Genomic DNA, 24,370 nt, shown 5'->3' with positions numbered 1-24,370 from the left:
CCCGTCGGGGAATCGAACCCCGGTCTCCCGCGTGACTAGGCGGGGATACTCACCACTATACTAACGAGGAATGGGTATGGTGCTTGCCATCACGGTAACCTGCTTAAATGAAGACAGCAGCAATTTCCACCCACCAGATCTAGGCAGTAGGGAGAAAAAGGAGTTTGAGACTGGTACGGTCAAAAAAGAGGAGACGGACTGGCCCGTACGGGGATCGAACCCGCGACCTTGGCGTTATTAGCACCACGCTCTAACCAGCTGAGCTAACCGGCCATGTTGCGCATGTCGACTGCCCCGGCCGACACCAGTGGGGATCTCACATGTGTCCCAGTCCTTAGAATAGGTACTGATAGCAGTGTGGAGAAAGGGAAGGGTGTCTCTTTCTCTGTCCTTGTCAGAGGCGACATCACGAGTGCTAGGGCTGACTGTGAACTGGGAACTGTATTCGAAACTTTATTCCACAAGAGAAGGAATCAGAAAGTATAGGAAATAACACGGCACCTGGAAGAGTTTGCAATCTAAAAGCCATAGGCCTTAGGCATGGGCTACACGGGGCCTTGTTGTAGCGCCAGTGATTGAGGGAAAGCTGCAGTCCGCATTTCAGCTGCAACTAACTCATGACTTTGGGCAAACGGGTCCCAGGTGACGAAATCAGTCGCTGACCGTCTACTTTACAAGTTATTGACTCTGGTATATGCTGTGCTGCAAACTAATTTCAGGAATCCATTGGATAAGGCTCTGGCCGTGGGCATCTCCCGTACGGACGTTTGTTTCCCCTGGCCAATCTCAGCGGGCTCCTTTCGGCATGTGGTTTCGGCCTATTCGCTCCATGGATTGGGGATATCTACAGAGTTTTTCAGCTTAAACCTTAAGGAAACTGAGGTAGGATAAGTGTGGGTTCTCTCGGTGCAACAACTTAATAGCTTCTTTTTTTGTAGATCTCTTTTTAAATTTCCATCTTTATTTCCATGGAGTCTCTGGAGACTTAAGACTTTGGTTTCTTTCTACCTTTAAGGTTCCTTACGCTCCCTCTAGGATTTTACCTCCTTTTTCCTTAGTTTTCTAACTCATGACTTTGGGAAAAAGGGTCCCAGGTGACAAAATCAGTCGCTGAACGTCTACGTTATGCTCTGCTGCAAACTAATGTCAGGAATCCATTAAATAAGGCTCTGTCCGTGGGCATCTCCCGTACGGACGTTTGTTTCCCCTGGCCAATCTCAGCGGGCTCCTTTCGGCATGTGGTTTCGGCCTATTCGCTCCATGGATTGGGGATATCTACAGAGTTTTTCAGCTTAAGCCTTCAGGAAACTGAGGTAGGATAAGTGTGGGTTCTCTCTGTGCAACAACTTAATGGCTTCTTTTTTTGTAGATCTCTTTTTAAAATTCCATCTTTATTTCCATGGAGACTCTGGAGACTCTGGAGACTTAACACTTTGGATTCCTTTTTCCTGAGTTTTCTTTGGTGCACAAAGAAAACAATTGCCTCCCCGTCAGGGAATCGAACCCCAGTCTCCCGCGTGACAGGCGGGGATACTCACCACTATACTAACAAGGGTATGGTGCTTGCCATCACGGTAACCTGCTTAAATGAAGACAGCAGCAATTTCCACCCACCAGATCTAGGCAGTAGGGAGAAAAAGGAGTTTGAGACTGGTACGGTCAAAAAAGAGGAGACGGACTGGCCCGTACGGGGATCGAACCCGCGACCTTGGCGTTATTAGCACCACGCTCTAACCAGCTGAGCTAACCGGCCATGTTGCGCATGTCGGCTGCCCCGGCCGACACCAGTGGGGATCTCACATGTGTCCCAGTCCTTAGAATAGGTACTGATAGCAGTGTGGAGAAAGGGAAGGGTGTCTCTTTCTCTGTCCTTGTCAGAGGCGACATCACGAGTGCTAGGGCTGACTGTGAACTGGGAACTGTATTCGAAACTTTATTCCACAAGAGAAGGAATCAGAAAGTATAGGAAATAACACGGCACCTGGAAGAGTTTGCAATCTAAAAGCCATAGGCCTTAGGCATGGGCTACACGGGGCCTTGTTGTAGCGCCAGTGATTGAGGGAAAGCTGCAGTCCGCATTTCAGCTGCAACTAACTCATGACTTTGGGCAAACGGGTCCCAGGTGACGAAATCAGTCGCTGACCGTCTACTTTACAAGTTATTGACTCTGGTATATGCTGTGCTGCAAACTAATGTCAGGAATCCATTGGATAAGGCTCTGGCCGTGGGCATCTCCCGTACGGACGTTTGTTTCCCCTGGCCAATCTCAGCGGGCTCCTTTCGGCATGTGGTTTCGGCCTATTCGCTCCATGGATTGGGGATATCTACAGAGTTTTTCAGCTTAAACCTTAAGGAAACTGAGGTAGGATAAGTGTGGGTTCTCTCGGTGCAACGACTTAATGGCTTCTTTTTTTGTAGATCTCTTTTTAAATTTCCATCTTTATTTCCATGGAGTCTCTGGAGACTTAAGACTTTGGTTTCTTTCTACCTTTAAGGTTCCTGACGCTCTCTCTAGGATTTTACCTCCTTTTTCCTTAGTTTTCTAACTCATGACTTTGGGAAAACGGGTCCCAGGTGACAAAATCAGTCGCTGAACGTCTACGTTATGCTCTGCTGCAAACTAATGTCAGGAATCCATTAAATAAGGCTCTGTCCGTGGGCATCTCCCGTACGGACGTTTGTTTCCCCTGGCCAATCTCAGCGGGCTCCTTTCGGCATGTGGTTTCGGCCTTTTCGCTCCATGGATTGGGGATATCTACAGAGTTTTTCAGCTTAAACCTTCAGGAAACTGAGGTAGGATAAGTGTGGGTTCTCTCTGTGCAACGACTTAATGGCTTGTTTTTTTGTAGATCTCTTTTTAAAATTCCATCTTTATTTCCATGGAGACTCTGGAGACTCTGGAGACTTAAGACTTTGGATTCCTTTTTCCTGAGTTTTCTTTGGTGCACAAAGAAAACAATTGCCTCCCCGTCGGGGAATCGAACCCCGGTCTCCCGCGTGACAGGCGGGGATACTCACCACTATACTAACGAGGAATGGGTATGGTGCTTGCCATCACGGTAACCTGCTTAAATGAAGACAGCAGCAATTTCCACCCGCCAGATCTAGGCAGTAGGGAGAAAAAGGAGTTTGAGACTGGTACGGTCAAAAAACAGGAGACGGACTGGCACGGAAGGGGATCGAACCCGCGACCTTGGCGTTATTAGCACCACGCTCTAACCAGCTGAGCTAACCGGCCATGTTGCGCATGTCGGCTGCCCCGGCCGACACCAGTGGGGATCTCACATGTGTCCCAGTCCTTAGAATAGGTACTGATAGCAGTGTGGAGAAAGGAAAGGGTGTCACTTTCTCTGTCCTTGTCAGAGGCGACATCACGAGTGCTAGGGCTGACTGTGAACTGGGAACTGTATTCAAAACTTTATTCCACAAGAGAAGGAATCAGAAAGTATAGGAAATAACACGGCACCTGGAAGAGTTTGCAATCTAAAAGCCATAGGCCTTAGGCATGGGCTACACGGGGCCTTGTTGTAGCGCCAGTGATTGAGGGAAAGCTGCAGTCCGCATTTCAGCTGCAACTAACTCATGACTTTGGGCAAACGGGTCCCAGGTGACGAAATCAGTCGCTGACCGTCTACTTTACAAGTTATTGACTCTGGTATATGCTGTGCTGCAAACTAATGTCAGGAATCCATTGGATAAGGCTCTGGCCGTGGGCATCTCCCATACGGACGTTTGTTTCCCCTGGCAAATCTCAGCGGGCTCCATTCGGCATGTGGTTTCGGCCTATTCGCTCCATGGATTGGGGATATCTACAGAGTTTTTCAGCTTAAACCTTAAGGAAACTGAGGTAGGATAAGTGTGGGTTCTCTCGGTGCAACAACTTAATGGCTTCTTTTTTTGTAGATCTCTTTTTAAATTTCCATCTTTATTTCCATGGAGTCTCTGGAGACTTAAGACTTTGGTTTCTTTCTACCTTTAAGGTTCCTTACGCTCCCTCTAGGATTTTACCTCCTTTTTCCTTAGTTTTCTAACTCATGACTTTGGGAAAAAGGGTCCCAGGTGACAAAATCAGTCGCTGAACGTCTACGTTATGCTCTGCTGCAAACTAATGTCAGGAATCCATTAAATAAGGCTCTGTCCGTTGGCATCTCCCGTACGGACGTTTGTTTCCCCTGGCCAATCTCAGCGGGCTCTTTTCGGCATGTGGTTTCGGCCTATTCGCTCCATGGATTGGGGATATCTACAGAGTTTTTCAGCTTAAACCTTCAGGAAACTGAGGTAGGATAAGTGTGGGTTCTCTCTGTGCAACGACTTAATGGCTTCTTTTTTTGTAGATCTCTTTTTAAAATTCCATCTTTATTTCCATGGAGACTCTGGAGACTCTGGAGACTTAAGACTTTGGATTCCTTTTTCCTGAGTTTTCTTTGGTGCACAAAGAAAACAATTGCCTCCCCGTCGGGGAATCGAACCCCGGTCTCCCGCGAGACAGGCGGGGATACTCACCACTATACTAACGAGGAATGGGTATGGTGCTTGCCATCACGGTAACCTGCTTAAATGAAGACAGCAGCAATTTCCACCCACCAGATCTAGGCAGTAGGGAGAAAAAGGAGTTTGAGACTGGTACGGTCAAAAAAGAGGAGACGGACTGGCCCGTACGGGGATCGAACCCGCGACCTTGGCGTTATTAGCACCACGCTCTAACCAGCTGAGCTAACCGGCCATGTTGCGCATGTCGGCTGCCCCGGCCGACACCAGTGGGGATCTCACATGTGTCCCAGTCCTTAGAATAGGTATTGATAGCAGTGTGGAGAAAGGGAAGGGTGTCTCTTTCTCTGTCCTTGTCAGAGGCGACATCACGAGTGCTAGGGCTGACTGTGAACTGGGAACTGTATTCAAAACTTTATTCCACAAGAGAAGGAATCAGAAAGTATAGGAAATAACACGGCACCTGGAAGAGTTTGCAATCTAAAAGCCATAGGCCTTAGGCATGGGCTACACGGGGCCTTGTTGTAGCGCCAGTGATTGAGGGAAAGCTGCAGTCCGCATTTCAGCTGCAACTAACTCATGACTTTGGGCAAACGGGTCCCAGGTGACGAAATCAGTCGCTGACCGTCTACTTTACAAGTTATTGACTCTGGTATATGCTGTGCTGCAAACTAATGTCAGGAATCCATTGGATAAGGCTCTGGCCGTGGGCATCTCCCGTACGGACGTTTGTTTCCCCTGGCCAATCTCAGTGGGCTCCTTTCGGCATGTGGTTTCGGCCTATTCGCTCCATGGATTGGGGATATCTACAGAGTTTTTCAGCTTAAACCTTAAGGAAACTGAGGTAGGATAAGTGTGGGTTCTCTCGGTGCAACGACTTAATGGCTTCTTTTTTTGTAGATCTCTTTTTAAATTTCCATCTTTATTTCTATGGAGTCTCTGGAGACTTAAGACTTTGGTTTCTTTCTACCTTTAAGGTTCCTTACGCTCCCTCTAGGATTTTACCTCCTTTTTCCTTAGTTTTCTAACTCATGACTTTGGGAAAAAGGGTCCCAGGTGACAAAATCAGTCGCTGAACGTCTACGTTATGCTCTGCTGCAAACTAATGTCAGGAATCCATTAAATAAGGCTCTGTCCGTGGGCATCTCCCGTACGGACGTTTGTTTCCCCTGGCCAATCTCAGCGGGCTCCTTTCGGCATGTGGTTTCGGCCTATTCGCTCCATGGATTGGGGATATCTACAGAGTTTTTCAGCTTAAACCTTCAGGAAACGGAGGTAGGATAAGTGTGGGTTCTCTCTGTGCAACAACTTAATGGCTTCTTTTTTTGTAGATCTCTTTTTAAAATTCCATCTTTATTTCCATGGAGACTCTGGAGACTTAAGACTTTGGTTTCTTTCTACCTTTAAGGTTCCTTACGCTCCCTCTAGGATTTTACCTCCTTTTTCCTTAGTTTTCTAACTCATGACTTTGGGAAAAAGGGTCCCAGGTGACAAAATCAGTCGCTGAACGTCTACGTTATGCTCTGCTGCAAACTAATGTCAGGAATCCATTAAATAAGGCTCTGTCCGTGGGCATCTCCCGTACGGACGTTTGTTTCCCCTGGCCAATCTCAGCGGGCTCCTTTCGGCATGTGGTTTCGGCCTATTCGCTCCATGGATTGGGGATATCTACAGAGTTTTTCAGCTTAAACCTTCAGGAAACTGAGGTAGGATAAGTGTGGGTTCTCTCTGTGCAACGACTTAATGGCTTCTTTTTTTGTAGATCTCTTTTTAAAATTCCATCTTTATTTCCATGGAGACTCTGGAGACTCTGGAGACTTAAGACTTTGGATTCCTTTTTCCTGAGTTTTCTTTGGTGCACAAAGAAAACAATTGCCTCCCCGTCGGGGAATCGAACCCCGGTCTCCCGCGTGACAGGCGGGGATACTCACCACTATACTAACGAGGAATGGGTATGGTGCTTGCCATCACGGTAACCTGCTTAAATGAAGACAGCAGCAATTTCCACCCACCAGATCTAGGCAGTAGGGAGAAAAAGGAGTTTGAGACTGGTACGGTCAAAAAAGAGGAGACGGACTGGCCCGTACGGGGATCGAACCCGCGACCTTGGCGTTATTAGCACCACGCTCTAACCAGCTGAGCTAACCGACCATGTTGCGCATGTCGGCTGCCCTGGCCGACACCAGTGGGGATCTCACATTTGTCCCAGTCCTTAGAATAGGTACTGATAGCAGTGTGGAGAAAGGGAAGGGTGTCTCTTTCTCTGTCCTTGTCAGAGGCGACATCACGAGTGCTAGGGCTGACTGTGAACTGGGAACTGTATTCGAAACTTTATTCCACAAGAGAAGGAATCAGAAAGTATAGGAAATAACACGGCACCTGGAAGAGTTTGCAATCTAAAAGCCATAGGCCTTAGGCATGGGCTACACGGGGCCTTGTTGTAGCGCCAGTGATTGAGGGAAAGCTGCAGTCCGCATTTCAGCTGCAACTAACTCATGACTTTGGGCAAACGGGTCCCAGGTGACGAAATCAGTCGCTGACCGTCTACTTTACAAGTTATTGACTCTGGTATATGCTGTGCTGCAAACTAATGTCAGGAATCCATTGGATAAGGCTCTGGCCGTGGGCATCTCCCGTACGGACGTTTGTTTCCCCTGGCCAATCTCAGTGGGCTCCTTTCGGCATGTGGTTTCGGCCTATTCGCTCCATGGATTGGGGATATCTACAGAGTTTTTCAGCTTAAACCTTAAGGAAACTGAGGTAGGATAAGTGTGGGTTATGCTCTGCTGCAAACTGATGTCAGGAATCCATTAAATAAGGCTCTGTCCGTGGGCATCTCCCGTGCGGACGTTTGTTTCCCCTGGCCAATCTCAGCGGGCTCCTTTCGGCATGTGGTTTCGGCCTATTCGCTCCATGGATTGGGGATATCTACAGAGTTTTTCAGCTTAAACCTTCAGGAAACTGAGGTAGGATAAGTGTGGGTTCTCTCGGTGCAACGACTTAATGGCTTCTTTTTTTTTTAGATCTCTTTTTAAATTTCCATCTTTATTTCCATGGAGTCTCTGGAGACTTAAGACTTTGGTTTCTTTCTACCTTTAAGGTTCCTTACGCTCCCTCTAGGATTTTACCTCCTTTTTCCTTAGTTTTCTAACTCATGACTTTGGGAAAACGGGTCCCAGGTGATAAAATCAGTCGCTGAACGTCTACGTTATGCTCTGCTGCAAACTAATGTCAGGAATCCATTAAATAAGGCTCTGTCCGTGGGCATCTCCCGTACGGACGTTTGTTTCCCCTGGCCAATCTCAGCGGGCTCCTTTCGGCATGTGGTTTCGGCCTATTCGCTCCATGGATTGGGGATATCTACAGAGTTTTTCAGCTTAAACCTTCAGGAAACTGAGGTAGGATAAGTGTGGGTTCTCTCGGTGCAACGACTTAATGGCTTCTTTTTTTGTAGATCTCTTTTTAAAATTCCATCTTTATTTCCATGGAGACTCTGGAGACTCTGGAGACTTAAGACTTTGGATTCCTTTTTCCTGAGTTTTCTTTGGTGCACAAAGAAAACAATTGCCTCCCCCTCAGGGAATCGAACCCCGGTCTCCCGCGTGACAGGCGGGGATACTAACCACTATACTAACGAGGAATGGGTACTGGCCCGTACGGGGATCGAACCAGCGACCTTGGCGTTATTAGCACCACGCTCTAACCAGCTGAGCTAACCGGCCATGTTGCGCATGTCGGCTGCCCCGGCCGACACCAGTGGGGATCTCACATGTGTCCCAGTCCTTAGAATAGGTACTGATAGCAGTACCTATAGGTACTTAAACCTTAAGGAAACTGAGGTAGGATAAGTGTGGGTTCTCTCGGTGCAACGACTTAATGGCTTCTTTTTTTGTAGATCTCTTTTTAAATTTCCATCTTTATTTCCATGGAGTCTCTGGAGACTTAAGACTTTGGTTTCTTTCTACCTTTAAGGTTCCTGACGCTCTCTCTAGGATTTTACCTCCTTTTTCCTTAGTTTTCTAACTCATGACTTTGGGAAAACGGGTCCCAGGTGACAAAATCAGTCGCTGAACGTCTACGTTATGCTCTGCTGCAAACTAATGTCAGGAATCCATTAAATAAGGCTATGTCCGTGGGCATCTCCCGTACGGACGTTTGTTTCCCCTGGCCAATCTCAGCGGGCTCCTTTCGGCATGTGGTTTCGGCCTATTCGCTCCATGGATTGGGGATATCTACAGAGTTTTTCAGCTTAAACCTTCAGGAAACTGAGGTAGGATAAGTGTGGGTTCTCTCTGTGCAACGACTTAATGGCTTCTTTTTTTGTACATCTCTTTTTAAAATTCCATCTTTATTTCCATGGAGTCTCTGGAGACTCTGGAGACTTAAGACTTTGGATTCCTTTTTCCTGAATTTTCTTTGGTGCACAAAGAAAACAATTGCCTCCCCGTCGGGGAATCGAACTCCGGTCTCCCGCGTGACAGGCGGGGATACTCACCACTATTCTAACGAGAAATGGGTATGGTGCTTGCCATCACGGTAACCTGCTTAAATGAAGACAGCAGCAATTTCCACCCACCAGATCTAGGCAGTAGGGAGAAAAAGGAGTTTGAGACTGGTACTGTCAAAAAAGAGGAGACAGACTGGCCCGTACGGGGATCGAACCCGCGACCTTGGCGTTATTAGCACCACGCTCTAACCAGCTGAGCTAACCGGCCATGTTGCGCATGTCGGCTGCCCCGGCCGACACCAGTGGGGATCTCACATGTGTCCCAGTCCTTAGAATAGGTACTGATAGCAGTGTGGAGAAAGGGAAGGGTGTCTCTTTCTCTGTCCTTGTCAGAGGCGACATCACGAGTGCTAGGGCTGACTGTGAACTGGGAACTGTATTCGAAACTTTATTCCACAAGAGAAGGAATCAGAAAGTATAGGAAATAACACGGCACCTGGAAGAGTTTGCAATCTAAAAGCCATAGGCCTTAGACATGGGCTACACGGGGCCTTGTTGTAGCGCCAGTGATTGAGGGAAAGCTGCAGTCCGCATTTCAGCTGCAACTAACTCATGACTTTGGGCAAACGGGTCCCAGGTGACGAAATCAGTCGCTGACCATCTACTTTACAAGTTATTGACTCTGGTATATGCTGTGCTGCAAACTAATGTCAGGAATCCATTGGATAAGGCTCTGGCCGTGGGCATCTCCCGTACGGACGATTGTTTCCCCTGGCCAATCTCAGCGGGCTCCTTTCGGCATGTGGTTTCGGCCTATTCGCTCCATGGATTGGGGATATCTACAGAGTTTTTCAGCTTAAACCTTAAGGAAACTGAGGTAGGATAAGTGTGGGTTCTCTCGGTGCAACAACTTAATGGCTTCTTTTTTTGTAGATCTCTTTTTAAATTTCCACCTTTATTTCCATGGAGTCTCTGGAGACTTAAGACTTTGGTTTCTTTCTACCTTTAAGGTTCCTTACGCTCCCTCTAGGATTTTACCTCCCTTTTCCTTAGTTTTCTAACTCATGACTTTGGGAAAAAGGGTCCCAGGTGACAAAATCAGTCGCTGAACGTCTACGTTATGCTCTGCTGCAAACTAATGTCAGGAATCCATTAAATAAGGCTCTGTCCGTGGGCATCTCCCGTACGGACGTTTGTTTCCCCTGGCCAATCTCAGCGGGCTCCTTTCGGCATGTGGTTTCGGCCTATTCGCTCCATGGATTGGGGATATCTACAGAGTTTTTCAGCTTAAACCTTCAGGAAACTGAGGTAGGATAAGTGTGGGTTCTCTCTGTGCAACGACTTAATGGCTTCTTTTTTTGTAGATCTCTTTTTAAAATTCCATCTTTATTTCCATGGAGACTCTGGAGACTCTGGAGACTTAAGACTTTGGATTCCTTTTTCCTGAGTTTTCTTTGGTGCACAAAGAAAACGATTGCCTCCCCGTCGGGGAATCGAACCCCGGTCTCCCGTGTGACAGGCGGGGATACTCACCACTATACTAACGAGGAATGGGTATGGTGCTTGCCATCACGGTAACCTGCTTAAATGAAGACAGCAGCAATTTCCACCCACCAGATCTAGGCAGTAGGGAGAAAAAGGAGTTTGAGACTGGTACGGTCAAAAAAGAGGAGACGGACTGGCCCGTACGGGGATCGAACCCGCGACCTTGGCGTTATTAGCACCACGCTCTAACCAGCTGAGCTAACCGGCCATGTTACGCATGTTGGCTGCCCCGGCCGACACCAGTGGGGATCTCACATGTGTCCCAGTCCTTAGAATAGGTACTGATAGCAGTACCTATAGGTACTTAAACCTTAAGGAAACTGACGTAGGATAAGTGTGGGTTCTCTCGGTGCAACGACTTAATGGCTTCTTTTTTTGTAGATCTCTTTTTAAATTTCCATCTTTATTTCCATGGAGTCTCTGGAGACTTAAGACTTTGGTTTCTTTCTACCTTTAAGGTTCCTGACGCTCTCTCTAGGATTTTACCTCCTTTTTCCTTAGTTTTCTAACTCATGACTTTGGGAAAACGGGTCCCAGGTGACAAAATCAGTCGCTGAACGTCTACGTTATGCTCTGCTGCAAACTAATGTCAGGAATCCATTAAATAAGGCTCTGTCCGTGGACATCTCCCGTACGGACGTTTGTTTCCCCTGGCCAATCTCAGCGGGCTCCTTTCGGCATGTGGTTTCGGCCTATTCGCTCCATGGATTGGGGATATCTACAGAGTTTTTCAGCTTAAACCTTAAGGAAACTGAGGTAGGATAAGTGTGGGTTCTCTCGGTGCAACGACTTAATGGCTTCTTTTTTTGTAGATCTCTTTCTAAATTTCCATCTTTATTTCCATGGAGTCTCTGGAGACTTAAGACTTTGGTTTCTTTCTACCTTTAAGGTTCCTTACGCTCCCTCTAGGATTTTACCTCCTTTTTCCTTAGTTTTCTAACTCATGACTTTGGGAAAACGGGTACCAGGTGACAAAATCAGTCGCTGAACGTCTACGTTATGCTCTGCTGCAAACTAATGTCAGGAATCCATTAAATAAGGCTCTGTCCGTGGGCATCTCCCGTGCGGACGTTTGTTTCCCCTGGCCAATCTCAGCGGGCTCCTTTCGGCATGTGGTTTCGGCCTATTCGCTCCATGGATTGGGGATATCTACAGAGTTTTTCAGCTTAAACCTTCAGGAAACTGTGGTAGGATAAGTGTGGGTTCTCTCGGTGCAACGACTTAATGGCTTCTTTTTTTTTTAGATCTCTTTTTACATTTCCATCTTTATTTCCATGGAGTCTCTGGAGACTTAAGACTTTGGTTTCTTTCTACCTTTAAGGTTCCTTACGCTCCCTCTAGGATTTTACCTCCTTTTTCCTTAGTTTTCTAACTCATGACTTTGGGAAAACGGGTCCCAGGTGACAAAATCAGTCGCTGAACGTCTACGTTATGCTCTGCTGCAAACTAATGTCAGGAATCCATTAAATAAGGCTCTGTCCGTGGGCATCTCCCGTACGGACGTTTGTTTCCCCTGGCCAATCTCAGCGGGCTCCTTTCGGCATGTGGTTTCGGCCTATTCGCTCCATGGATTGGGGATATCTACAGAGTTTTTCAGCTTAAACCTTCAGGAAACTGAGGTAGGATAAGTGTGGGTTCTCTCTGTGCAACGACTTAATGGCTTCTTTTTTTGTAGATCTCTTTTTAAAATTCCATCTTTATTTCCATGGAGACTCTGGAGACTCTGGAGACTTAAGACTTTGGATTCCCTTTTCCTGAGTTTTCTTTGGTGCACAAAGAAAACAATTGCCTCCCCCTCAGGGAATCGAACCCCGGTCTCCCGCGTGACAGGAGGGGATACTCACCACTATACTAACGAGGAATGGGTATAGTGCTTGCCATCACGGTAACCTGCTTAAATGAAGACAGCAGCAATTTCCACCCACCAGATCTAGGCAGTAGGGAGAAAAAGGAGTTTGAGACTGGTACGGTCAAAAAGGAGGAGACGGACTGGCCCGTACGGGGATCGAACCCGCGACCTTGGCGTTATTAGCACCACGCTCTAACCAGCTGAGCTAACCGGCCATGTTGCGAATGTCGGCTGCCCCGGCCGACACCAGTGGGGATCTCACATGTGTCCCAGTCCTTAGAATAGGTACTGATAGCAGTGTGGAGAAAGGGAAGGGTGTCTCTTTCTCTGTCCTTGTCAGAGGCGACATCACGAGTGCTAGGGCTGACTGTGAACTGGGAACTGTATTCGAAACTATATTCCACAAGAGAAGGAATCAGAAAGTATAGGAAATAACACGGCACCTGGAAGAGTTTGCAATCTAAAAGCCATAGGCCTTAGGCATGGGCTACACGGGGCCTTGTTGTAGCGCCAGTGATTGAGGGAAAGCTGCAGTCCGCATTTCAGCTGCAACTAACTCATGACTTTGGGCAAACGGGTCCCAGGTGACGAAATCAGTCGCTGACCGTCTACTTTACAAGTTATTGACTCTGGTATATGCTGTGCTGCAAACTAATGTCAGGAATCCATTAAATAAGGCTCTGTCCGTGGGCATCTCCCGTACGGACGTTTGTTTCCCCTGGCCAATCTCAGCGGGCTCCTTTCGGCATGTGGTCTCGGCCTATTCGCTCTATGGATTGGGGATATCTACAAAGTTTTTCAGCTTAAACCTTAGGAAACTGAGGTAGGATAAGTGTGGGTTCTCTCGGTGCAACAACTTAATGGCTTCTTTTTTTGTAGATCTCTTTTTAAATTTCCATCTTTATTTCCATGGAGTCTCTGGAGACTTAAGACTTTGGTTTCTTTCTACCTTTAAGGTTCCTTACGCTCCCTCTAGGATTTTACCTCCTTTTTCCTTAGTTTTCTAACTCATGACTTTGGGAAAAAGGGTCCCAGGTGACAAAATCAGTCGCTGAACGTCTACGTTATGCTCTGCTGCAAACTAATGTCAGGAATCCATTAAATAAGGCTCTGTCCGTGGGCATCTCCCGTACGGACGTTTGTTTCCCCTGGCCAATCTCAGCGGGCTCCTTTCGGCATGTGGTTTCGGCCTATTCGCTCCATGAATTGGGGATATCTACAGAGTTTTTCAGCTTAAACCTTCAGGAAACTGAGGTAGGATAAGTGTGGGTTCTCTCTGTGCAACGACTTAAAGGCTTCTTTTTTTGTAGATCTCTTTTTAAAATTCCATCTTTATTTCCATGGAGACTCTGGAGACTCTGGAGACTTAAGACTTTGGATTCCTTTTTCCTGAGTTTTCTTTGGTGCACAAAGAAAACAATTGCCTCCCGCGTGACAGGCGGGGATACTCACCACTATACTAACGAGGAATGGGTATGGTGCTTGCCATCACGGTAACCTGCTTAAATGAAGACAGCAGCAATTTCCACCCACCAGATCTAGGCAGTAGGGAGAAAAAGGAGTTTGAGACTGGTACGGTCAAAAAAGAGGAGACAGACTGGCCCATACGGGGATCGAACCTGCGACCTTGGCGTTATTAGCACCACGCTCTAACCAGCTGAGCTAACCGGCCATGTTGCGCATGTCAGCTACCCCGGCCGACACCAGTGGGGATCTCACATGTGTCCCAGTCCTTAGAATAGGTACTGATAGCAGTGTGGAGAAAGGGAAGGGTGTCTCTTTCTCTGTCCTTGTCAGAGGCGACATCACGAGTGCTAGGGCTGACTGTGAACTGGGAACTGTATTCGAAACTTTATTCCACAAGAGAAGGAATCAGAAAGTATAGGAAATAACACGGCACCTGGAAGAGTTTGCAATCTAAAAGCCATAGGCCTTAGGCATGGGCTACACGGGGCCTTGTTGTAGCGCCAGTGATTGAGGGAAAGCTGCAGTCCGCATTTCAGCTGCATCTAACTCATGACTTTGGGCAAACGGGTCCCAGGTGACGAAATCAGTCGCTGACCGTCTACTTTACAAGTTATTGACTCTGGTATATGCTGTGCTGCAAACTAATGTCAGGAATCCATTGGATAAGGCTCTGGCCGTGGGCATCTCCCGTACGGACGTTTGTTTCCCCTGGCCAATCTCAGCGGGCTCCTTTCGGCATGTGGTTTCGGCCTATTCGCTCCATGGATTGGGGATATCTACAGAGTTTTTCAGCTTAAACCTTAAGGAAACTGAGGTAGGATAAGTGTGGGTTCTCTCGGTGCAACAACTTAATGGCTTCTTTTTTTGTAGATCTCTTTTTAAATTTCCATCTTTATTTCCATGGAGTCTCTGGAGACTTAAGACTTTGGTTTCTTTCTACCTTTAAGGTTCCTTACGCTCCCTCTAGGATTTTACCTCCTTTTTCCTTAGTTTTCTAACTCATGACTTTGGGAAAAAGGGTCCCAGGTGACAAAATCAGTCGCTGAACGTCTACGTTATGCTCTGCTGCAAACTAATGTCAGGAATCCATTAAATAAGGCTCTGTCCATGGGCATCTCCCGTACGGACGTTTGTTTCCCCTGGCCAATCTCAGCGGGCTCCTTTCGGCATGTGGTTTCGGCCTATTCGCTCCATGGATTGGGGATATCTTACAGAGTTTTTCAGCTTAAACCTTCAGGAAACTGAGGTAGGATAAGTGTGGGTTCTCTCTGTGCAACGACTTAATGGCTTCTTTTTTTGTAGATCTCTTTTTAAAATTCCATCTTTATTTCCATGGAGACTCTGGAGACTCTGGAGACTTAAGACTTTGGATTCCTTTTTCCTGAGTTTTCTTTGGTGCACAAAGAAAACAATTGCCTCCCCGTCGGGGAAGCGAACCCCGGTCTCCCGCGTGACAGGCGGGGATACTCACCACTATACTAACGAGGAATGGGTATGGTGCTTGCCATCACGGTAATCTGCTTAAATGAAGACAGCAGCAATTTCCACCCACCAGATCTAGGCAGTAGGGAGAAAAAGGAGTTTGAGACTGGTACGGTCAAAAAAGAGGAGACGGACTGGCCCGTACGGTGATCGAACCCGCGACCTTGGCGTTATTAGCACCACGCTCTAACCAGCTGAGCTAACTGGCCATGTTGCGCATGTCGGCCGCCCAGGCCGACACCAGTGGGGATCTCACATGTGTCCCAGTCCTTAGAATAGGTACTGATAGCAGTGTGGAGAAAGGGAAGGGTGTCTCTTTCTCTGTCCTTGTCAGAGGCGACATCACGAGTGCTAGGGCTGACTGTGAACTGGGAACTGTATTCAAAACTTTATTCCACAAGAGAAGGAATCAGAAAGTATAGGAAATAACACGGCACCTGGAAGAGTTTGCAATCTAAAAGCCATAGGCCTTAGGCATGGGCTACACGGGGCCTTGTTGTAGCGCCAGTGATTGAGGGAAAGCTGCAGTCCGCATTTCAGCTGCAACTAACTCATGACTTTGGGCAAACGGGTCCCAGGTCACGAAATCAGTCGCTGACTGTCTACTTTACAAGTTATTGACTCTGGTATATGCTGTGCTGCAAACTAATGTCAGGAATCCATTGGATAAGGCTCTGGCCGTGGGCATCTCCCGTACGGACGTTTGTTTCCCCTGGCCAATCTCAGCGGGCTCCTTTCGGCATGTGGATTCGGCCTATTCGCTCCATGGATTGGGGATATCTACAGAGTTTTTCAGCTTAAACCTTCAGGAAACTGAGGTAGGATAAGTGTGGGTTCTCTCTGTGCAACGACTTAATGGCTTCTTTTTTTGTAGATCTCTTTTTAAAATTCCATCTTTATTTCCATGGAGTCTCTGGAGACTCTGGAGACTTAAGACTTTGGATTCCTTTTTCCTGAGTTTTCTTTGGTGCACAAAGAAAACATTTGCCTCCCCGTCAGGGAATCGAACCCCGGTCTCCCGCGTGACAGGCGGGGATACTCACCACTATACTAACGAGGAATGGGTATGGTGCTTGCCATCACGGTAACCTGCTTAAATGAAGACAGCAGCAATTTCCACCCACCAGATCTAGGCAGTAGGGAGAAAAAGGAGTTTGAGACTGGTACGGTCAAAAAAGAGGAGACGGACTGGCCCGTACGGGGATCGAACCCACGACCTTGGCGTTATTAGCATCACGCTCTAACCAGCTGAGCTAACTGGCCATGTTGCGCATGTCGGCTGCCCCGGCCGACACCAGTGGGGATCTCACATGTGTCCCAGTCCTTAGAATAGGTACTGATAGCAGTGTGGAGAAAGGGAAGGGTGTCTCTTTCTCTGTCCTTGTCAGAGGCGACATCACGAGTGCTAGGGCTGACTGTGAACTGGGAACTGTATTCGAAACTTTATTCCACAAGAGAAGGAATCAGAAAGTATAGGAAATAACACGGCACCTGGAAGAGTTTGCAATCTAAAAGCCATAGGCCTTAGGCATGGGCTACACGGGGCCTTGTTGTAGCGCCAGTGATTGAGGGAAAGCTGCAGTCCGCATTTCAGCTGCAACTAACTCATGACTTTGGGCAAACGGGTCCCAGGTGACGAAATCAGTCGCTGACCGTCTACTTTACAAGTTATTGACTCTGGTATATGCTGTGCTGCAAACTAATGTCAGGAATCCATTGGATAAGGCTCTGGCCGTGGGCATCTCCCGTACGGACGTTTGTTTCCCCTGGCCAATCTCAGCGGGCTCCTTTCGGCATGTGGTTTCGGCCTATTCGCTCCATGGATTGGGGATATCTACAGAGTTTTTCAGCTTAAACCTTAAGGAAACTGAGGTAGGATAAGTGTGGGTTCTCTCGGTGCAACGACTTAATGGCTTCTTTTTTTGTAGATCTCTTTTTAAATTTCCATCTTTATTTCCATGGAGTCTCTGGAGACTTAAGACTTTGGTTTCTTTCTACCTTTAAGGTTCCTTACGCTCCCTCTAGGATTTTACCTCCTTTTTCCTTAGTTTTCTAACTCATGACTTTGGGAAAACGGGTCCCAGGTGACAAAATCAGTCGCTGAACGTCTACGTTATGCTCTGCTGCAAACTAATGTCAGGAATCCATTAAATAAGGCTCTGTCCGTGGGCATCTCCCGTACGGACGTTTGTTTCCCCTGGCCAATCTCAGCGGGCTCCTTTCGGCATGTGGTTTCGGCCTATTCGCTCCATGGATTGGGGATATCTTACAGAGTTTTTCAGCTTAAACCTTCAGGAAACTGAGGTAGGATAAGTGTGGGTTCTCTCTGTGCAACGACTTAATGGCTTCTTTTTTTGTAGATCTCTTTTTAAAATTCCATCTTTATTTCCATGGAGACTCTGGAGACTCTGGAGACTTAAGACTTTGGATTCCTTTTTCCTGAGTTTTCTTTGGTGCACAAAGAAAACAATTGCCTCCCCGTCGGGGAAGCGAACCCCGGTCTCCCGCGTGACAGGCGGGGATACTCACCACTATACTAACGAGGAATGGGTATGGTGCTTGCCATCACGGTAATCTGCTTAAATGAAGACAGCAGCAATTTCCACCCACCAGATCTAGGCAGTAGGGAGAAAAAGGAGTTTGAGACTGGTACGGTCAAAAAAGAGGAGACGGACTGGCCCGTACGGTGATCGAACCCGCGACCTTGGCGTTATTAGCACCACGCTCTAACCAGCTGAGCTAACTGGCCATGTTGCGCATGTCGGCCGCCCAGGCCGACACCAGTGGGGATCTCACATGTGTCCCAGTCCTTAGAATAGGTACTGATAGCAGTGTGGAGAAAGGGAAGGGTGTCTCTTTCTCTGTCCTTGTCAGAGGCGACATCACGAGTGCTAGGGCTGACTGTGAACTGGGAACTGTATTCAAAACTTTATTCCACAAGAGAAGGAATCAGAAAGTATAGGAAATAACACGGCACCTGGAAGAGTTTGCAATCTAAAAGCCATAGGCCTTAGGCATGGGCTACACGGGGCCTTGTTGTAGCGCCAGTGATTGAGGGAAAGCTGCAGTCCGCATTTCAGCTGCAACTAACTCATGACTTTGGGCAAACGGGTCCCAGGTCACGAAATCAGTCGCTGACTGTCTACTTTACAAGTTATTGACTCTGGTATATGCTGTGCTGCAAACTAATGTCAGGAATCCATTGGATAAGGCTCTGGCCGTGGGCATCTCCCGTACGGACGTTTGTTTCCCCTGGCCAATCTCAGCGGGCTCCTTTCGGCATGTGGTTTCGGCCTATTCGCTCCATGGATTGGGGATATCTACAGAGTTTTTCAGCTTAAACCTTAAGGAAACTGAGGTAGGATAAGTGTGGGTTCTCTCGGTGGAACGACTTAATGGCTTCTTTTTTTGTAGATCTCTTTTTAAATTTCCATCTTTATTTCCATGGAGTCTCTGGAGACTTAAGACTTTGGTTTCTTTCTACCTTTAAGGTTCCTTACGCTCCCTCTAGGATTTTACCTCCTTTTTCCTTAGTTTTCTAACTCATGACTTTGGGAAAACGGGTCCCAGGTGACAAAATCAGTCGCTGAACGTCTACGTTATGCTCTGCTGCAAACTAATGTCAGGAATCCATTAAATAAGGCTCTGTCCGTGGGCATCTCCCGTACGGACGTTTGTTTCCCCTGGCCAATCTCAGCGGGCTCCTTTCGGCATGTGGTTTCGGCCTATTCGCTCCATGGATTGGGGATATCTACAGAGTTTTTCAGCTTAAACCTTCAGGAAACTGAGGTAGGATAAGTGTGGGTTCTCTCTTTGCAACGACTTAATAGCTTCTTTTTTTGTAGATCTCTTTTTAAATTTCCATCTTCATTTCCATGGAGTCTCTGGAGACTCTGGAGACTTAAGACTTTGGATTCATTTTTCCTGAGTTTTCTTTGGTGCACAAAGAAAACAATTGCCTCCCTGTCGGGGAATCGAACCCCGTTCTCCCGCGTTACAGGCGGGGATACTCACCACTATACTAACGAGGAATGGGTATGGTGCTTGCCATCACGGTAACCTGCTTAAATGAAGACAGCAGCAATTTCCACCCACCAGATCTAGGCAGTAGGGAGAAAAAGGAGTTTGAGACTGGTACGGTCAAAAAAGAGGAGACGGACTGGCCCGTACGGGGATCGAACCCGCGACCTTGGCGTTATTAGCACCACGCTCTAACCAGCTGAGCTAACCGGCCATGTTGCGCATGTCGGCTGCCCCGGCCGACACCAGTGGGGATCTCACATGTGTCCCAGTCCTTAGAATAGGTACTGATAGCAGTGTGGAGAAAGGGAAGGGTGTCTCTTTCTCTGTCCTTGTCAGAGGCGACATCACAAGTGCTAGGGCTGACTGTGAACTGGGAACTGTATTCGAAACTTTATTCCACAAGAGAAGGAATCAGAAAGTATAGGAAATAACACGGCACCTGGAAGAGTTTGCAATCTAAAAGCCATAGGCCTTAGGCATGGGCTACACGGGGCCTTGTTGTAGCGCCAGTGATTGAGGGAAAGCTGCAGTCCGCATTTCAGCTGCAACTAACTCATGACTTTGGGCAAACGGGTCCCAGGTGACGAAATCAGTCGCTGACCGTCTACTTTACAAGTTATTGACTCTGGTATATGCTGTGCTGCAAACTAATGTCAGGAATCCATTGGATAAGGCTCTGGCCGTGGGCATCTCCCGTACGGACGTTTGTTTCCCCTGGCCAATCTCAGCGGGCTCCTTTCGGCATGTGGTTTCGGCCTATTCGCTCCATGGATTGGGGATATGTGTCCCAGTCCTTAGAATAGGTACTGATAGCAGTGTGGAGAAAGGGAAGGGTGTCTCTTTCTCTGTCCTTGTCAGAGGCGACATCACAAGTGCTAGGGCTGACAGTGAACTGGGAACTGTATTCGAAACTTTATTCCACAAGAGAAGGAATCAGAAAGTATAGGAAATAACACGGCACCTGGAAGAGTTTGCAATCTAAAAGCCATAGGCCTTAGGCATGGGCTACACGGGGCCTTGTTGTAGCGCCAGTGATTGAGGGAAAGCTGCAGTCCGCAGCAGGTGACGAAATCAGTCGGTGACCGTCTACTTTACAAGTTATTGACTCTGGTATATGCTGTGCTGCAAACTAATGTCAGGAATCCATTGGATAAGGCTCTGGCCGTGGGCATCTCCCGTACGGACGTTTGTTTCCCCTGGCCAATCTCAGCGGGCTCCTTTCGGCATGTGGTTTCGGTCTATTCGCTCCATGGATTGGGGATATCTACAGAGTTTTTCAGCTTAAACCTTAAGGAAACTGAGGTAGGATAAGTGTGGGTTCTCTCGGTGCAACAACTTAATGGCTTCTTTTTTTGTAGATCTCTTTTTAAATTTCCATCTTTATTTCCATGGAGTCTCTGGAGACTTAAGACTTTGGTTTCTTTCTACCTTTAAGGTTCCTTACGCTCCCTCTAGGATTTTACCTCCTTTTTCCTTAGTTTTCTAACTCATGACTTTGGGAAAACGGGTCCCAGGTGACAAAATCAGTCGCTGAACGTCTACGTTATGCTCTGCTGCAAACTAATGTCAAGAATCCATTAAATAAGGCTCTGTCCGTTGGCATCTCCCGTACGGACGTTTGTTTCCCCTGGCCAATCTCAGCGGGCTCCTTTCGTCATGTGGTTTCGGCCTATTCGCTCCATGGATTGGGAATATCTACAGAGTTTTTCAGCTTAAACCTTAAGGAAACTGAGGTAGGATAAGTGTGGGTTCTCTCGGTGCAACGACTTAATGGCTTTCTTTTTTGTAGATCTCTTTTTAAAAAATTCCATCTTTATTTCCATGGAGTCTCTGGAGACTTAAGACTTTGGATTCCTTCTACCTTTAATTTTCCTTACGCTCCCTCTAGGATTTTACCTCCTTTTTCCTTAGTTTTCTAACTCATGACTTTGGGAAAACGGGTCCCAGGTGACAAAATCAGTCGCTGAACGTCTACGTTATGCTCTGCTGCAAACTAATGTCAGGAATCCATTAAATAAGGCTCTGTCCGTGGGCATCTCCCGTACGGACGTTTGTTTCCCCTGGCCAATCTCAGCGGGCTCCTTTCGGCATGTGGTTTCGGCCTATTCGCTCCATGGATTGGGGATATCTACAGAGTTTTTCAGCTTAAGCCTTCAGGAAACTGAGGTAGGATAAGTGTGGGTTCTCTCTGTGCAACGACTTAATGGCTTCTTTTTTTGTAGATCTCTTTTTAAAATTCCATCTTTATTTCCATGGAGACTCTGGAGACTCTGGAGACTTAACACTTTGGATTCCTTTTTCCTGAGTTTTCTTTGGTGCACAAAGTAAACAATTGCCTCCCCGTCAGGGAATCGAACCCCAGTCTCCCGCGTGACAGGCGGGGATACTCACCACTATACTAACAAGGGTATGGTGCTTGCCATCACGGTAACCTGCTTAAATGAAGACAGCAGCAATTTCCACCCACCAGATCTAGGCAGTAGGGAGAAAAAGGAGTTTGAGACTGGTACGGTCAAAAAAGAGGAGACGGACTGGCCCGTACGGGGATCGAACCCGCGACCTTGGCGTTATTAGCACCACGCTCTAACCAGCTGAGCTAACCGGCCATGTTGCGCATGTCGGCTGCCCCGGCCGACACCAGTGGGGATCTCACATGTGTCCCAGTCCTTAGAATAGGTACTGATAGCAGTGTGGAGAAAGGGAAGGGTGTCTCTTTCTCTGTCCTTGTCAGAGGCGACATCACGAGTGCTAGGGCTGACTGTGAACTGGGAACTGTATTCGAAACTTTATTCCACAAGAGAAGGAATCAGAAAGTATAGGAAATAACACGGCACCTGGAAGAGTTTGCAATCTAAAAGCCATAGGCCTTAGGCATGGGCTACACGGGGCCTTGTTGTAGCGCCAGTGATTGAGGGAAAGCTGCAGTCCGCATTTCAGCTGCAACTAACTCATGACTTTGGGCAAACGGGTCCCAGGTGACGAAATCAGTCGCTGACCGTCTACTTTACAAGTTATTGACTCTGGTATATGCTGTGCTGCAAACTAATGTCAGGAATCCATTGGATAAGGCTCTGGCCGTGGGCATCTCCCGTACGGACGTTTGTTTCCCCTGGCCAATCTCAGCGGGCTCCTTTCGGCATGTGGTTTCGGCCTATTCGCTCCATGGATTGGGGATATCTACAGAGTTTTTCAGCTTAAACCTTAAGGAAACTGAGGTAGGATAAGTGTGGGTTCTCTCGGTGCAACGACTTAATGGCTTCTTTTTTTGTAGATCTCTTTTTAAATTTCCATCTTTATTTCCATGGAGTCTTTGGAGACTTAAGACTTTGGTTTCTTTCTACCTTTAAGGTTCCTGACGCTCTCTCTAGGATTTTACCTCCTTTTTCCTTAGTTTTCTAACTCATGACTTTGGGAAAAAGGGTCCCAGGTGACAAAATCAGTCGCTGAACGTCTACGTTATGCTCTGCTGCAAACTAATGTCAGGAATCCATTAAATAAGGCTCTGTCCGTGGGCATCTCCCGTACGGACGTTTGTTTCCCCTGGCCAATCTCAGCGGGCTCCTTTCGGCATGTGGTTTCGGCCTATTCGCTCCATGGATTGGGGATATCTACAGAGTTTTTCAGCTTAAACCTTCAGGAAACTGAGGTAGGATAAGTGTGGGTTCTCTCTGTGCAACGACTTAATGGCTTCTTTTTTTGTAGATCTCTTTTTAAAATTCCATCTTTATTTCCATGGAGACTCTGGAGACTCTGGAGACTTAAGACTTTGGATTCCTTTTTCCTGAGTTTTCTTTGGTGCACAAAGAAAACAATTGCCTCCCCGTCGGGGAATCGAACCCCGGTCTCCCGCGTGACAGGCGGGGATACTCACCACTATACTAACGAGGAATGGGTATGGTGCTTGCCATCACGGTAACCTGCTTAAATGAAGACAGCAGCAATTTCCACCCGCCAGATCTAGGCAGTAGGGAGAAAAAGGAGTTTGAGACTGGTACGGTCAAAAAAGAGGAGACGAACTGGCACGGAAGGGGATCGAACCCGCGACCTTGGCGTTATTAGCACCACGCTCTAACCAGCTGAGCTAACCGGCCATGTTGCGCATGTCGGCTGCCCCGGCCGACACCAGTGGGGATCTCACATGTGTCCCAGTCCTTAGAATAGGTACTGATAGCAGTGTGGAGAAAGGGAAGGGTGTCTCTTTCTCTGTCCTTGTCAGAGGCGACATCACGAGTGCTAGGGCTGACTGTGAACTGGGAACTGTATTCGAAACTTTATTCCACAAGAGAAGGAATCAGAAAGTATAGGAAATAACACGGCACCTGGAAGAGTTTGCAATCTAAAAGCCATAGGCCTTAGGCATGGGCTACACGGGGCCTTGTTGTAGCGCCAGTGATTGAGGGAAAGCTGCAGTCCGCATTTCAGCTGCAACTAACTCATGACTTTGGGCAAACGGGTCCCAGGTGACGAAATCAGTCGCTGACCGTCTACTTTACAAGTTATTGACTCTGGTATATGCTGTGCTGCAAACTAATGTCAGGAATCCATTGGATAAGGCTCTGGCCGTGGGCATCTCCCATACGGACGTTTGTTTCCCCTGGCAAATCTCAGCGGGCTCCATTCGGCATGTGGTTTCGGCCTATTCGCTCCATGGATTGGGGATATCTACAGAGTTTTTCAGCTTAAACCTTAAGGAAACTGAGGTAGGATAAGTGTGGGTTCTCTCGGTGCAACAACTTAATGGCTTCTTTTTTTGTAGATCTCTTTTTAAATTTCCATCTTTATTTCCATGGAGTCTCTGGAGACTTAAGACTTTGGTTTCTTTCTACCTTTAAGGTTCCTTACGCTCCCTCTAGGATTTTACCTCCTTTTTCCTTAGTTTTCTAACTCATGACTTTGGGAAAAAGGGTCCCAGGTGACAAAATCAGTCGCTGAACGTCTACGTTATGCTCTGCTGCAAACTAATGTCAGGAATCCATTAAATAAGGCTCTGTCCGTTGGCATCTCCCGTACGGACGTTTGTTTCCCCTGGCCAATCTCAGCGGGCTCTTTTCGGCATGTGGTTTCGGCCT

General features: G+C 47.5%; 12 non-coding genes across 12 annotated transcripts; all 12 read right to left on the bottom strand.

The window, feature by feature from the left end:
• Positions 1 to 199: 199 nt before the first annotated feature.
• On the bottom strand, positions 200 to 273 carry TRNAI-AAU (transfer RNA isoleucine (anticodon AAU)). Its single transcript has one exon. It is a non-coding gene; the product is annotated as a tRNA-Ile (tRNA).
• Positions 274 to 1,679: 1,406 nt separating this feature from the next.
• Positions 1,680 to 1,753, bottom strand: TRNAI-AAU (transfer RNA isoleucine (anticodon AAU)). The gene has a single exon. It is a non-coding gene; the product is annotated as a tRNA-Ile (tRNA).
• A 1,210-nt stretch (positions 1,754 to 2,963) lies between these two features.
• On the bottom strand, positions 2,964 to 3,035 carry TRNAD-GUC (transfer RNA aspartic acid (anticodon GUC)). Its single transcript has one exon. It is a non-coding gene; the product is annotated as a tRNA-Asp (tRNA).
• Positions 3,036 to 4,649: 1,614 nt separating this feature from the next.
• TRNAI-AAU (transfer RNA isoleucine (anticodon AAU)) lies at positions 4,650 to 4,723 on the bottom strand. Its single transcript has one exon. It is a non-coding gene; the product is annotated as a tRNA-Ile (tRNA).
• Positions 4,724 to 6,364: 1,641 nt separating this feature from the next.
• TRNAD-GUC (transfer RNA aspartic acid (anticodon GUC)) lies at positions 6,365 to 6,436 on the bottom strand. Its single transcript has one exon. It is a non-coding gene; the product is annotated as a tRNA-Asp (tRNA).
• Positions 6,437 to 9,129: 2,693 nt separating this feature from the next.
• Positions 9,130 to 9,203, bottom strand: TRNAI-AAU (transfer RNA isoleucine (anticodon AAU)). Its single transcript has one exon. It is a non-coding gene; the product is annotated as a tRNA-Ile (tRNA).
• Positions 9,204 to 10,614: 1,411 nt separating this feature from the next.
• Positions 10,615 to 10,688, bottom strand: TRNAI-AAU (transfer RNA isoleucine (anticodon AAU)). Its single transcript has one exon. It is a non-coding gene; the product is annotated as a tRNA-Ile (tRNA).
• Positions 10,689 to 12,470: 1,782 nt separating this feature from the next.
• On the bottom strand, positions 12,471 to 12,544 carry TRNAI-AAU (transfer RNA isoleucine (anticodon AAU)). Its single transcript has one exon. It is a non-coding gene; the product is annotated as a tRNA-Ile (tRNA).
• A 3,722-nt stretch (positions 12,545 to 16,266) lies between these two features.
• On the bottom strand, positions 16,267 to 16,338 carry TRNAD-GUC (transfer RNA aspartic acid (anticodon GUC)). Its single transcript has one exon. It is a non-coding gene; the product is annotated as a tRNA-Asp (tRNA).
• Positions 16,339 to 19,438: 3,100 nt separating this feature from the next.
• Positions 19,439 to 19,512, bottom strand: TRNAI-AAU (transfer RNA isoleucine (anticodon AAU)). Its single transcript has one exon. It is a non-coding gene; the product is annotated as a tRNA-Ile (tRNA).
• Positions 19,513 to 21,833: 2,321 nt separating this feature from the next.
• On the bottom strand, positions 21,834 to 21,907 carry TRNAI-AAU (transfer RNA isoleucine (anticodon AAU)). Its single transcript has one exon. It is a non-coding gene; the product is annotated as a tRNA-Ile (tRNA).
• Positions 21,908 to 23,117: 1,210 nt separating this feature from the next.
• Positions 23,118 to 23,189, bottom strand: TRNAD-GUC (transfer RNA aspartic acid (anticodon GUC)). The gene has a single exon. It is a non-coding gene; the product is annotated as a tRNA-Asp (tRNA).
• Positions 23,190 to 24,370: the final 1,181 nt, after the last annotated feature.

Source organism: Hyla sarda, unplaced genomic scaffold (genome assembly GCF_029499605.1).
Source record: "Hyla sarda isolate aHylSar1 unplaced genomic scaffold, aHylSar1.hap1 scaffold_205, whole genome shotgun sequence".
Classification (NCBI taxonomy): domain Eukaryota; kingdom Metazoa; phylum Chordata; class Amphibia; order Anura; family Hylidae; genus Hyla; species Hyla sarda.
Note: the sequence above shows the minus strand (reverse complement) of the source record. Positions and strands in the feature narration are given on the sequence as shown.